This window comes from Prunus avium, chromosome 7 (genome assembly GCF_965620075.1).
Source record: "Prunus avium chromosome 7, drPruAviu1.hap1.1, whole genome shotgun sequence".
Classification (NCBI taxonomy): domain Eukaryota; kingdom Viridiplantae; phylum Streptophyta; class Magnoliopsida; order Rosales; family Rosaceae; genus Prunus; species Prunus avium.
Window position 1 is genome coordinate 5,527,258 of NC_142290.1, and position 13,179 is coordinate 5,540,436.

Below are 13,179 nucleotides of genomic sequence, written 5' to 3' on the forward strand. Positions count from 1 at the left end.
TTGATAAGGACAAACCTCATATATACTGCAACGACAGTAGCCCCAATTTCTTCCATGCCAGCAAATTGGGTAATATCTTCATGCAAGACGAAGGTGTTACGATCTATGCCAAACACCTCCTTCTCAATCATAAAGCTCATAGCCTTCTCCTGAGGCTTTAGTGTCGATTCAACATAACTACAAAGGGATTGTAAAGAAGATGGCAACTCCAGCTTTGTATAATCTGGTACTTCAGTACTCTGTTTGAACAAATAAAGCAACATAAGTGACGTGGTAAATAACTAACAACGACGGTTTAAATAACAAAACGTCGTCTTAAAATGAGTTACACGACGGTAAAAAAATACCGTTGTAATGAATACTTTATTACGTCGTTTAAATAAAACCGACGTCTAATTCAAATGCAAAATTCATAATTAATGAATTTACCTTTTCAATTTTCTTTTCTCCAACACTGGATTGCTGTTTTAATAAATAAAGAGATATATATATAAGAAAGATTGTACAATAATTTAAACATTCAATTAAAACAAACGAAGGTTGAAAGAAAATATAGACGTCTGAAAATTGAAAAAGAAATGAAAAAGGCAAAGTTAAGAGAATTTACCTTTTCATCTTTCTTTTCTTCAATCTTTTCACGATCCCCAGATTTCTGTTATAAGAAATAAACTCAATATATATAAGACATAGTACAAAAAGGGCAAAAAAATTAAATTAAACCGTCGTGGTAATAATAACAAACGACGGTATTTAAGAATTACATACGTGTATATTTAATCACACGACGGTAAATAATAAACGTCGTCGTATTTCATATACTACGACTGTATCTAAGCTTGTACAACAATTTAAACATTCAATTAAATAATTGCAGACGTGTAATGTTGTGTAGATACAGCTGCACCAAAATGGATTCAGTTGCATCCTCAACTTGTGATACTCGCAAGTGCACGAGCCGTTAGGTAGTATAGCATATGTAAGTGCGAGGTCGATCCCACGAGGATTGGTGATTGAATGATCCAATTCATTTCCCTACAAAAAACATAAATGAAAACAAAAGGAAATAAATAAAACAAGGAAGAAAGAAAATAACTAACTCAAGCAGATAAGTTCCCAAGTTCAATTAGATTAACGGATTGATTCTAGCTAATGTATGATTAAGCCATGGTGTGTGGTCATAACCTTGTGTTCCTAATTCCCTAATTTGATCATTTGTTGTCTAACCTAAAATTAAGCATTAGGAACCCATTAAGCATAGAAGAACAATTTAAACAACCAAGCATGTATCTAATCCCTGTTGTCGAATGTCCATACATACTCTTCCTATTCATAGTTCAATTCGAATTAAAGTATGGTGTCTACTCTTAATTCAAACCAAGATAGCTAACATCCAAGCCTAAATGGTGATCAATCATTCAAACTAGCATATTAACTTATAAGCATAATGAATAAGAACAAAAATCATAATTGAAACTTGGAAACTAATCAAACTTGAAACTAAAGAAAAGAATTTACATAACAATGAAAATTAAAGTAGAACTTGGAAAGACTTAAAGGAAAATTTCAGCACAAAGATCTCATTATAACAATTGAAGACTAGAAAGAGAAACTAAGAGAATTTGAAGGAGAGAAGGGAAGGGAGCTCTAGAGAAGTGTTTGAGAGCTCCCCCCCTTGGGGTGTGTTTACAAGCTTAGAGAACTTCCCTATTTATAGGCCTAGGGGAAGTGAAAATCTGAATTCAATATGGCTAATGCATACAACACTTGTTTTATAAAATCTGAAATGGTTGATGCACTTGTATTAGAAAATCTAAATTGGGTGATGCACTTCACCAATAGATCCCACCAGCAGCCCTAGCTCATCTTCATGTCACCATGACCAAGCTTCCAACCAGAAATGATAGCTCATACCTAGCTCACCATGACCAAGCATCCAACCAGCACATGCTGAGGTCAGCATGACCAGCAACTTCAAGGGCTTACAACTTGGGCTTCTCTTAATCAAATTAGGACTTTAAGCACTCGAAATTGAAGTTCAGAATGTCTTCTTTCCAGCCATATGTTATTTGGGCCAATCCAAGGTCTGAGGAAGAAGTTAAGGCCGAAACAAATTGCTAACTCATTTTCCGCGCTGATAAGATCCATCCTGAGCATGGTTCTGTGTTTGCTAGGTAATGGACTCCAGATTTATCCAATGGGGCTGCATTTTGGATATGTTATAGTACACACCCATTGGAACAACTTTCATGAAGAATGCTGCCTCATCCGAGCTGTTTAGGTTGCTGAAACAAAGCTTGTAATATGACCTACGGAACTGGACTGGCAGGGGGCTGTAGCCAAAATTAGTTTGTCTTTTAAGCTCTTCATCCATTCATCCAAATTAGGCCTTAACATGCTTGAATTGCATGAATTATGCTCTCTTGCTCTATTTGCCTACAAAACACACAAAGGGGGGCAAATAACTTAGAAATCTAAGAAACTAAGCAAAAGAAGTAAGTAAATAGGGCATGTATATGTATGAAATTATGAGCTTAACATGTAACATTCATTAAACGTCGTGGTAATTCCTTTATTGAAAAAAAAAAATTGAAAAAAGCAAAGTTATGAGAATTTACCTGTTCAACTATCTCAAGTATCTTTCCTTCTACTCTCTTTTCAACTTCCCCTGATTTCTGTTATAAGAAATAAAGAAATATATAAATGACATTGTAGAAAAATTAAAACAAATAAATAAACCGTCGTGGTAAACATTAACAGACGACGGTATGAAATAATTACAGACGTCTGAATAACATCAAACGACGGTTTAATAAAGAGCGTCGTAGTATAACTTTAACACGGCGGTAAATATAAACAGAGAAACAGAAAATTTAAAGTTCAAAGACGTTACCATTTCCTCCTGCTGTTCCCCATTCTTGGCAGTATCCTCCTCAAATTGTAGGGCTCTAACATCAAGTGCCCCAGAACAGCTTGCTTTGTCAGACATTGGATTTTTGGGACTTTGCCCTTGGATTTGGGACAATGTATTCAGTTTCAGCAGGCTTGGATCAAAATTGGGGATGATTTTTGAAAGCTGACTCAGCAAATTTTCCCTCTCAGCTTCTACCAATTGCTTCGTCCTAGCCTCCATCTTTAAACTCTCTTCCCTTGATCTAGCCTCCATTTTCAAAGTCTCTTCTTGAAGGACAAGTCTTACACTTTCCTTCAATTGATCAGCAAACCTAACCTTCTGTTGTCTAGGTAAGTTGAAGTATTGCTTAGGGGAAACCCCAGCCCCTACACCTCTAACTCTTCCTGGATGCTCGGGACCCAAAGCCATTGTCAAAACATCATTGGATCCTGACAGAGAAATTGTGCCTTCAGAGACTTGCTTTTGCAAATCATCCTAACAAAAAGACATAATAAAAAGTCAGAATAAGGAAACAAACGACGGTTATTTATAAAAAAATAGACGTAATATAATATTTCACACGACTCAATAACATAACAATCGACGTAATATAATATTTAAGACGACGCAAACTAAATACCGACGTTATTAATATATTAACACGACGTCAATAATAATCCACCGACGTCTTATGATATAATTACAAAAAACAGAGCATGGATTCCAGATTCAGACCTTTAACGTCGCCTTTTAAAATATTTCGACGTAGTAAAACTTTTCACACGACGGAAAAATATAACAGCAGACGTAATAAAATTTTTAAAACAGAGTGAGTAGGCTTACAATTAATTTTGCTTTCTCTGCAGTCTTTGGATCCGGGATGTTACCATGTTTGTCTTCTCTTGCTTTTTTCCATAAGGTAGATCGATCAATATCTACCCCAGGCATGATTTCCTTCAAGTCCTCCTTAAAACCAACATATCCTTTTCGAGACAATCGATGATTGTACTCGAGTTTCTCCCTCCTCTATGATTGTTCTTCATGCACAGCCTCAAATTCTTTAGATAACCTTGAAGCTACAAAGGCATCCCATTGAGCTTTCTCTATGAATTTGTATGTTTCAGGGGGCTGCCTTAATCTATCCTGCTCCATGATGAATGGAAGGATATGAAACCTCGTTAGTGTGGACTTGAAATCTTTCCATTTCTTGGCGGCAGAAGATAGCACCATTTGCTTGCCCCCTTTACCAACCACAAAAGCCATGTCAACGGCTTCCCAAATCTGCTCTTTTATATCCTTGGATATTTGAACCCATTTCTTGTCCACAAGTGGGACTCTGGAGCGTGCCAACACACCAATGTAGGACTGCATCTCATTATGTGCACGGCCATAAGGTTTCCCTTCTTCATTGTACTCAACAACAGGCTTGATTTTCTGAATTTTTCTCTGCACAACACGGGGCATTGTGCTCATACCCCGACCTGACTTTGCCTCCTCAGAAATAGTTGCCGTGCTGGCTGGTTCTGTCTCAGAAGATGAAACAAACTTCATCTTCTTCGAGGCCTTGGTTTGAGGATTTACAACTCTAAGCTCCTTCTTCGAGGATTCATTTTTTTTCAAACCAGACTCCTTACTTTGGGATTGAGAAACCATGGTTACAGACAAATTAAACCTGCAAGTGAAAATATATCAGTGAAATTAAGAAAAACCACGACGATTATTTATAAACTACGACGTATTATAATATTTCAAACGACGTAAGAACAAAACAAACGACGTAATAATAAATTTACACGACGGTAATTAATCACCGACGTTATAAAATATTACAACGACGTCAATAATAAACAACCGACGTCTTATGATATAATAAAAACAGAGTATTAAATATTACAACGACGTTAATAATAAACATTCGCCGTGGTATTGAAAATAAAACGACGTAAATATTAATATACCGTCGTCTATACCACAAAAACAAATTAGGAACAACGTAAAATATTTTCAGCAGAAAAATAATTAAAAAGATTTTCGAAACAAAAACCATTGTTCAGAGAAATCAAACATGCGATGAAAGCTTGGAAACTTAAAATGATATCCTTAAAAATCAAAAACAAAAAAAGGATATCATTTTAAAAAACAACGACGAACACTTTCACACGACGCTAGGGTGACTGACGAACCGTCGTGGTCTATAAATCTAACCACGTAAATAATAAGCCACCGTCGTCTTATTTAGTTGAAGTAAAAGAACCAGAGTAGTGTTCAAACTTGGAAACTTTTCGTCTTTGTCTGCAAATTTTATCAAACTTGGAAAGAAAAAATGTAAAAAGATTTAAAAAAACGAAAATGATATGCGCATGCAAAACAGGAACAAAAATCCTTCCAGAAATGCTTACCCTTTGCTTGCGATGAAAGCTTTCTTCTGGAGTTTGGTGTTTCAGTTCAGAGATGAAGACGAAGAGGAGATAAGCTTGAAAGTTTGAAACAGTTCTTGGAGAATGAAAAATGAGAAAAGCTTGAAAGTTTTTCTCGGGTTTGGAACCAATGCAAGTATGGGTCAGGAAGACGAAAAGTTTAAAATAATAAAAAACCTTTTCATAACAACGACGCTATTAATAGTATGCGCCCTAGTATGATACATTATACGGCGCTATTGTTAACACTGCCCTATAATATTACTTTCAACGACGGTATGTTTTAATGAAACGACGTTTTGAAATCGAATTACACGACGCATGTTTCTTCAAAAAAGATGGATCGTCATTTTCCAATTTACCAAACGACCTTATATTCAATAATAACGACGTTAAAAATTAATACCACGTCGTTTTAATTACTCATACCGACGTGTAATTTTTTTAATTACACAATAAATTAATTTTCCAAAAAATTACAATGTCGTTTTTATATAGCGTCGTTGTTAAATAATTTATACGACCTTATTTTAAATTTAAACGACGTGTATGTTATATATAAACGTCGATATTTTAAAACACCGACGTGGTATATAAGATTTGTTTATAAATAATGGGTTTTCTGTCTTTCTGTCGTCTTCATTTTTCAATTAGGGTTTCAACTTTTTCTCAGTTCTCTGGAGGCACATCACCTCTCTGTCTCATCTCGCTTTCATTTTTCAGTTTGGATGTTGATGTGTGGGCGCGTTTGTGTATCTGAAAGACACAAACACACACACATCATCTAAAAAATTGTCTTTCTGCACAGAAGGAGAACAAGGTCTGCATCAGCCCTCTTTCTCAGCTCCTCCATGATGGGGTTCTCTGGGTTGATCTCCATGGTCTTCTTGCTCGACATGTACCCAGCCGCTCTGTTATCCCTCAAGGCCTGAGCCTTCATGATTCTTTCCATGTTGGCAGTCCAGCACGGTCAGACACCACAACCTTCTCCACTCTGTCACCCAAAACATCCTTCACAACCTTGCAGAGTCCCTCAAACTTCTCCTTCAACTCTTCCTTCTTCTTTGCCTCGTCTTCACTCTCATCAAGCTTGAGACCTTCCTTGGCGGCTGAGACAAGCTTCTTGCCCTCAAACTCCTTGTGAGAGTAATTGGCACATCATCCACTTCTAAAACATTGCCTTTGTTCATTCTGGTTCGATTATGATGAGGAACAGAGTTCATTCTGGTAATGATAGACGAATAATTGCATAAAATTTGTACGTCGTTAATTTAACAAACCGTCGTGGTTGGTACAATTATGCGACAGTAGAGTTATGGATACCGTTGTAGTATATTATAATTAAAAAGTCGATAAATTTATATTTACAGTCGTGGTAACTTAATTTAAAGCGGCGATTTTTTTTGTAATTAACCGTCGTAGATTCCTTTGAATTTATGCGTCGCTGACTAAGAAAATTGGGTCGTGTTTATTAATTAATTAACACGGCGTCTTATTTTTATATCGTCGTCTTTACTTTCTACGGCGGTGATTTCATAGATGCAGTCGTTGTTTTTAGGTTCAGATTTTAACTCTGAAAATACCTTTGTAATAAGACGACGCTTTTTTAATTTGGTGCGTCGTGGTTTCAAAATATCTATACGTGTGCCGTTTTTTAGGTGTTTAAAGTATGTTTCTACGACGGGTTTCTATTACCGTCGTCTTTTAAAAAACAACGACGGTTTTTTGATCTACCGTCGTTGTTTACTGGTCGTCTTTTGCCCTTTTTGTAGTAGTGTGAATATGTTCCTGGTCATAGGAATATTGATTAGGCATCAATATTCCGCAAAGACTAGTACACACAATATTGTCTCTATATGTAGGGAATGGCAAGGTCTCAAGTCATTAAGTGTGGAGACATCGATATGTGTGTAGGTGCTTGTAGAAGAACAAGTACACTGAACGTGATCCAACACATGAGTTATATCATGGAAGTCTTTACTCACATGTCAAGCTGGAACTCATAAATTGCAATGGTGCAAACTAATCCTTAGACCCGAGGCATCATATATAGATGTTTCGTGGCTATGTTGTTAATCTTTGAGGGCACTATACGATTATGCTGAATTAGGCATAACTTAAAGGTGCTCATCAGAATTCTCAATAGAGTCATGAAAGCAAATGAATGTACAACAATGAATCTCTACTCTCAGTAAGGAAGAGAGAATACTCCAAGATATGATTGGTCAAATCTCTGCGCAGAGTAGTGGATAGGACTTGAAAGAATAAGTCTTCAAGTCTTACCAAGATAATCATATAAAAGGAATGATTCACATTAGGATATTGACAATTGGATTCCATAATCTAATAATATGAATAAGGAGTATTGACATAAGAGAAGGATTCAATTGCACGGTCATTCCAATTTGAATAGGTTCTTTCACAACGTCTCATTTAGCTCGGATAACCGTGACTTGCTGCTAGGCGAGAACCATGATTTGTGGATGTCCTAAACGGTTTCAATTAACCTTCATTAATAGGAAGAATTAAATTGCGGAATTAAATTCGTATAGGCTTAATTGCTACAGTGCCCCTTGAAACATTGGTCAATTCTCACTTTACCCCCTGGAAGTTAAAGTGACTCACTTTGCCCCCTTGACCAAGGTTTGATGTTCCACAATGCCCTCTACCGTCAATTCCATCCAAAAATCTATTAAGTTTGATGACGTGGCAGGGGTGTTTTAGTAATTTTGTGCACCTAACTTTTTTATTCATAAATTTGAGTGGGTAATGTGGCAAAGTGGAGCCCACCTATAAAAAAATTAATAAAAAAGTAATTACTTTAAAAAATTAAAATACAAACATAAAATTTAAAACTTTAAAAAATTTCTCTCTCTCTCTGTCTCTGTCTCTCTCTCTCTCTCATATCTTAAACTAACCTTCCAAGAACCAGAACCAGAACCAGAACCCCCAAGAACCATTTTCCCAAAATAGTTTACAAGATTGCAAGCTGAGAGAATATCAACAGCGGAGAGATTATCTTGTCAAAAGTCAACAGCATTAAGAAATACAAAAGCATGTACTAAGAACAACTGTAGCAAACACATTTCAATATATACATGAATGTACCAAACAGGGGCTCCTTGCTATTTTTCTGGGAATAACAAAAATGTTGTTTCCAAAATAACTCTATTCTTCTAGATGGAGATAATTGGCAGCCCAACTCTCTCTCTCTCTCTCTCTCTCTCTCTCTCTCTCTCTCTCTCTCTCCCCGTTGTTTTGGGATGGGAGACATGAAACTTGCAAGCTGATTAATGGGTATGGGGGTTGGGGTTCTGTGGGAGTGGGGTAGAAAGAAAAGAAGGAGGGTTGTTGTTTTGATTTTTGGGATGGATGGGTTGTTTTGATAGTTTTGATTTTTGTGCTCCAAGTTTAATAATATTGATTTCTTCACCCACTTGATGATTTGAACATGTTTAGTTTGTCATTTCAAATGTGTTTGGAGTGGTTTTGTTGTTATATGCCAGATAAATTGCAAAATTGCACTTTGAGTTCATATTTTGGTCATAATCAACTTAGCTACCTAAATTAATTTTGGATGTTTGTGAAGTTAATTTGATGATGCCAACATGTTTAGAATGTATAATATGATGTGTTGGAATAGGTTTGGGACAGAAATTCGACCTACATTTTGAATTGGGACGTTTAGAAGCTCAAAAAGTGAAAATAAACTTGTAAATTTGCTGCATAATTTCTGTCATAAAAGAGCTTCAGTGACGATCTTCAAAGATTTTCTCCGTCACAAAAGGCTTTGTTTATACTTTTAGCGACGGTTTCTGGGAATTTTTTATGTCACTAAAAATCAGGTTTGCTTATTTTTCCAGATTTTTATCCTATGTCGAAGGCAATAATTTTGATCCAATTCCCTATATGATTTATTGTTCCATTCTTTGCTTCAGCCCATCAATCCCCACTCGGTAATTCTTTTTGTTTCTCTACTTTAAGCTTCCAATTCCCTGCTTTATTCACGAATCATCTTTTCTACAAAAACTCACACAAGGGAGGGATAGGTTCTGGGTTCTGCGCAAGGAGGGATGGGTTGCGGGTGGGGGGTGATGGCTTTCCAAGTTATGCACAGGGAGAAGGGTGGGTTGCGGGGAGCTTTGGGTTTCTGGTGCGTGGGGGGGGATTACAAGGACAGAGAAGGAAGGGGAGGATTTGGTGCGATTGGGGGAGAAAGGATGGGTTGGTTTTTTGTTATTTTTTTTTTCTTCCTTTCTAAAATCTATTTTATTTTCTATTTTATGCTTATATTTTAATTTTTTTAAGTAATTAAAAAACCTAGGTGCACAAAATTACTAAAATACCCCTGCCACGTCATCAAACTTAACGGACTTTTGGATGGAGTTAACGGTAGGGGTAATGTGGAACATCAAACCTTGGTCAAGGGGGCAAAGTGGGTCACTTTAACTTTCAGGGAGTAAAGTGAGAATTGACCAATGTTTCAAGGGGTACTGTAGCACTTAAGCCTAATATCATCTCTGAGGAATTGAGTCAACCCACTATCTTGCTAAAAGGAACCTATGGATCTTCACACCCAAAGAATGTGATTAAAGGTACAAATAAGGAGAAATGAAATGAGGAGACATAAGTCAATGGTTGATAATCATATGTCAAAGTCAACGGTCAAAAGTCAACATGTTGACCGGAGCAATTGACCAAAGTCAAATAGTTCGACCGGGTTAATTGCATAAGACTAGAATTATAATTTAATAGTTAAATTATAATTAAAAGATTAATTGTGGAATTAATATTGGCATATAGGAATATTGGGTTGGGTTGTTAAATATGATTTAAAAGGAAATGGACAAATTAGCCCAAAAGGCTATTAGGCCCAAGGGATAAAGTGGCATAAGATGACATGACCCATGGAGCAAATGGAGCCCCAAATACCCACCCAAAATTCGGCACCTAAGGGGAAGCTCTCCTCTTGCCTTTTTGTGTTGTCCTATATAAGCTAAGTGTTGGAGAAAACCTAGCTAGGGTTTTTGGTTTTCCTACTTTGGTTGATGAGTGATCATCTTTGTATTTCATCTTCCATAAATCAAAAATTGGTCCAATCAAGAAGTAGACTAGCATCCATACGTCATGATTACCTTCTCTTCATCTCTAGGAGTATTTGGTGTGGTGAGGTAAAGGACTCCAATCTTGGAGCCTTAAGGTGAAGGAGTCAAAATCAAGAGAAAGAAAAGGCTTTCCAACAAAGGTGTTCATTCTTGAGAAATCAAGAAAAGGTCATCAGGGGTAAAGATTTATTCTTTTTTCCCTTTTTTATTTGTGTTCAAAGAGACTAGGCTAAGATACTTGGTTTAAAATGAAAAAGGTTTAGCTCAACTAGTATAAGCAAAATGAATCTGCCATTTAGAATGTTTTTGTTGTATAGGTTGTGGCTAAAGTTCATTTCCTAAGCATTAGATGCATGTTTCCTTCATTAAGGGGTACTAGCTCGACATCCTTCTTGGGCTTCCATCCTTCTTCAAGAGAGACCTCCGAATAGATTCCCTCGTCTTGGACTTGATTCTTTAATGGCTATTGGGGAATGGTTATTCATTTTCCCTTCTAGTATGCTCAAATATCAGGAACGGGATTTTCTTCCTCCCCTGCTTGTTCTACTCCCTTCAAATTTGCTTGATTTACAGGGACGAACTGGGTCTGTCTATTTTTCTTCTGCCATTGAGCTGAGCATCTTCTCTCCATCGCCTAATCGCTATTGATCTGCCCAATACCGCTTCCAGGGATTGGGTAGCGAATTTTCTGGTGCATGGCAAAAGTGATGGTGTTGATCTTGCTAATCTATGGCCTGCCCATGATGCCATTGTAGGGGGAGACTTCATCAGTGATCATAAAGGTTTGCGAGTTTATCACTGGTAGAGAGTAGACATCAAGGTTTATTGTGCCCATGATAATCGAAGTTGCGTCAGTCAGTGACCTGGCTGACTTGTTGATTTTTGTCTCCACGCCCATCTGTTGGACGACCGACAGCTGTAAGATGTTAGCTGTGTTGCCCTCATCTACATAGATTCGGTCGATCATGGCTTATGTGATTTGGATGCTTATGAAGAGGGCGTCATTGTGCGGCATATCAAGGGCGACCAAGTCTTTCTTCTGAAAGTCGATCATCTTCAATTGTTGGGCAACTGGTTAAGACATGGGAGATCAAAGTCGCTTGCCTAATCTTCCTCTTTCTTTCTTTGCTGGTCAACTCAGATTCCTTGAAGTCGGCCAGGATTGTGTTAATCCTTATGACCTTCTGTAGAGGCTTCTTAGCTGCATCATGATCCTTAATCAGCTAGATGGCCTTCTTTGCCACGAACTCTGTGCAGTGGCCTTCTCTTATGAGCTCTTCGTGGTGCATCTTGCAAGATCGGCAGTTGGCTCTATCATGCCCATGTGTTCCATGGAAGGCACAGTACTTGTTGGTACTTCTCTTGTCAGGATCTCCCTTCAAATGTGGTGGCTTCCTCAGCCAGGTCTTGTCTTTCACTTGGGCCAAGATTTGATGTATCAAGATTATGAACTTTGTATAGCCTTCATCTGCTAGTATGCCACCTTAGGATGGTGCCTTGTGCTTTCCTCCATAGTTCCTACTACTGGGCTTATCACTTTTCTTACTTGCCTCCTTGGGTGGTTGTTCGGCTTGCTTAGCAGACTTCTTTGCTGTGATTCGATCGTCATCCCAGAGCATGTAGCATTCCACAATCGTGAAGACCTCTGCTAGAGTATGGCTGGGAGGGATAGTCAGCTCGTGATCCAGGTCATGCTCAACTGGTAAGCCCTTCTTGAAAGCAGAGAATGCGATTCGATCATCGCATCCCACAATGTTGGCTTTCTCTACCTCAAACCTTTTGATGTAATCTCGGAGGGACCCGTTAAGCTTCTTGTGTAGGTTGAACAAGTGGTTGGCTTGTTTCTTGATAGTTCGGTAGGAAGTGTACTCTTTTATGAAGACAAAAGCCAGCTTCTTGAAGCAGCTAATCTACGTGGTGGCAGGGTATGGAACCAATCCTAAGCTTCTCCTTGTAAGGTCATTGCAAATACCTTAAATATCAGCACATCATTGGCCTTATAGAGAATCATGACACTTTTGAAGTGCTTCAAATGGCTATCGGGATCACAATTCCCTTTGAAGTGTGTGAAATAAGGCATTGAGAATCGCTTCGGTGGAGGCGATTGCTAGACCTCAGCGGTGAACGGTGAGGAGTTCACTTGGTCCACCTTCTTGTGTAGAGCATCTTTAAAATCTCCTCCAATCTTCAAGTCTCGAAGTCGGTTATTCACGAGCTTCTCGACATCTTCTGCCTGCATGGCTTGTGGTTCACGTCGGTGTCTCCTATGACACAGGAGTCACTGCAATACCTCCTCATTGTCTCTACGGAGCAGCTCTCCTTGATGTAATTCATGAGGATGATTGCGAGGCTGATCTCCTTGGGAGCCTAATCTCACATGAATGTTTCTTTGCTGGCCTAGGCGGGCATGAACATCCGATCGTGGGCCCAACCTGTCTTGCACGTTGGTCCTTGGACCTAATCTCGATAGAAGACTCAATCTACTTTGAGTAGAGCTCACAGATGTTGTGATATGCCAGTGTGTTAAGCAGCACGCTCTAGTCCTTCTCCTTGCCTGCTTGCTCTTGCTCGACCTGCTTGGGACCTCTCGAATTGCCTACCAGCGCGCATATCCACCCTTCTTTGTTCACCATGGGATCCAGGGCTAAGGTCTTGGATCAAATTGATATGCCTGAGGATCTGTCCTACCAAGTTGTTTTGGTCATTTACTCTTTGAGCCAGCTGGTCTACTCTAAGGCTGAGGTCTGCTTGATTGCTTGGATATGGA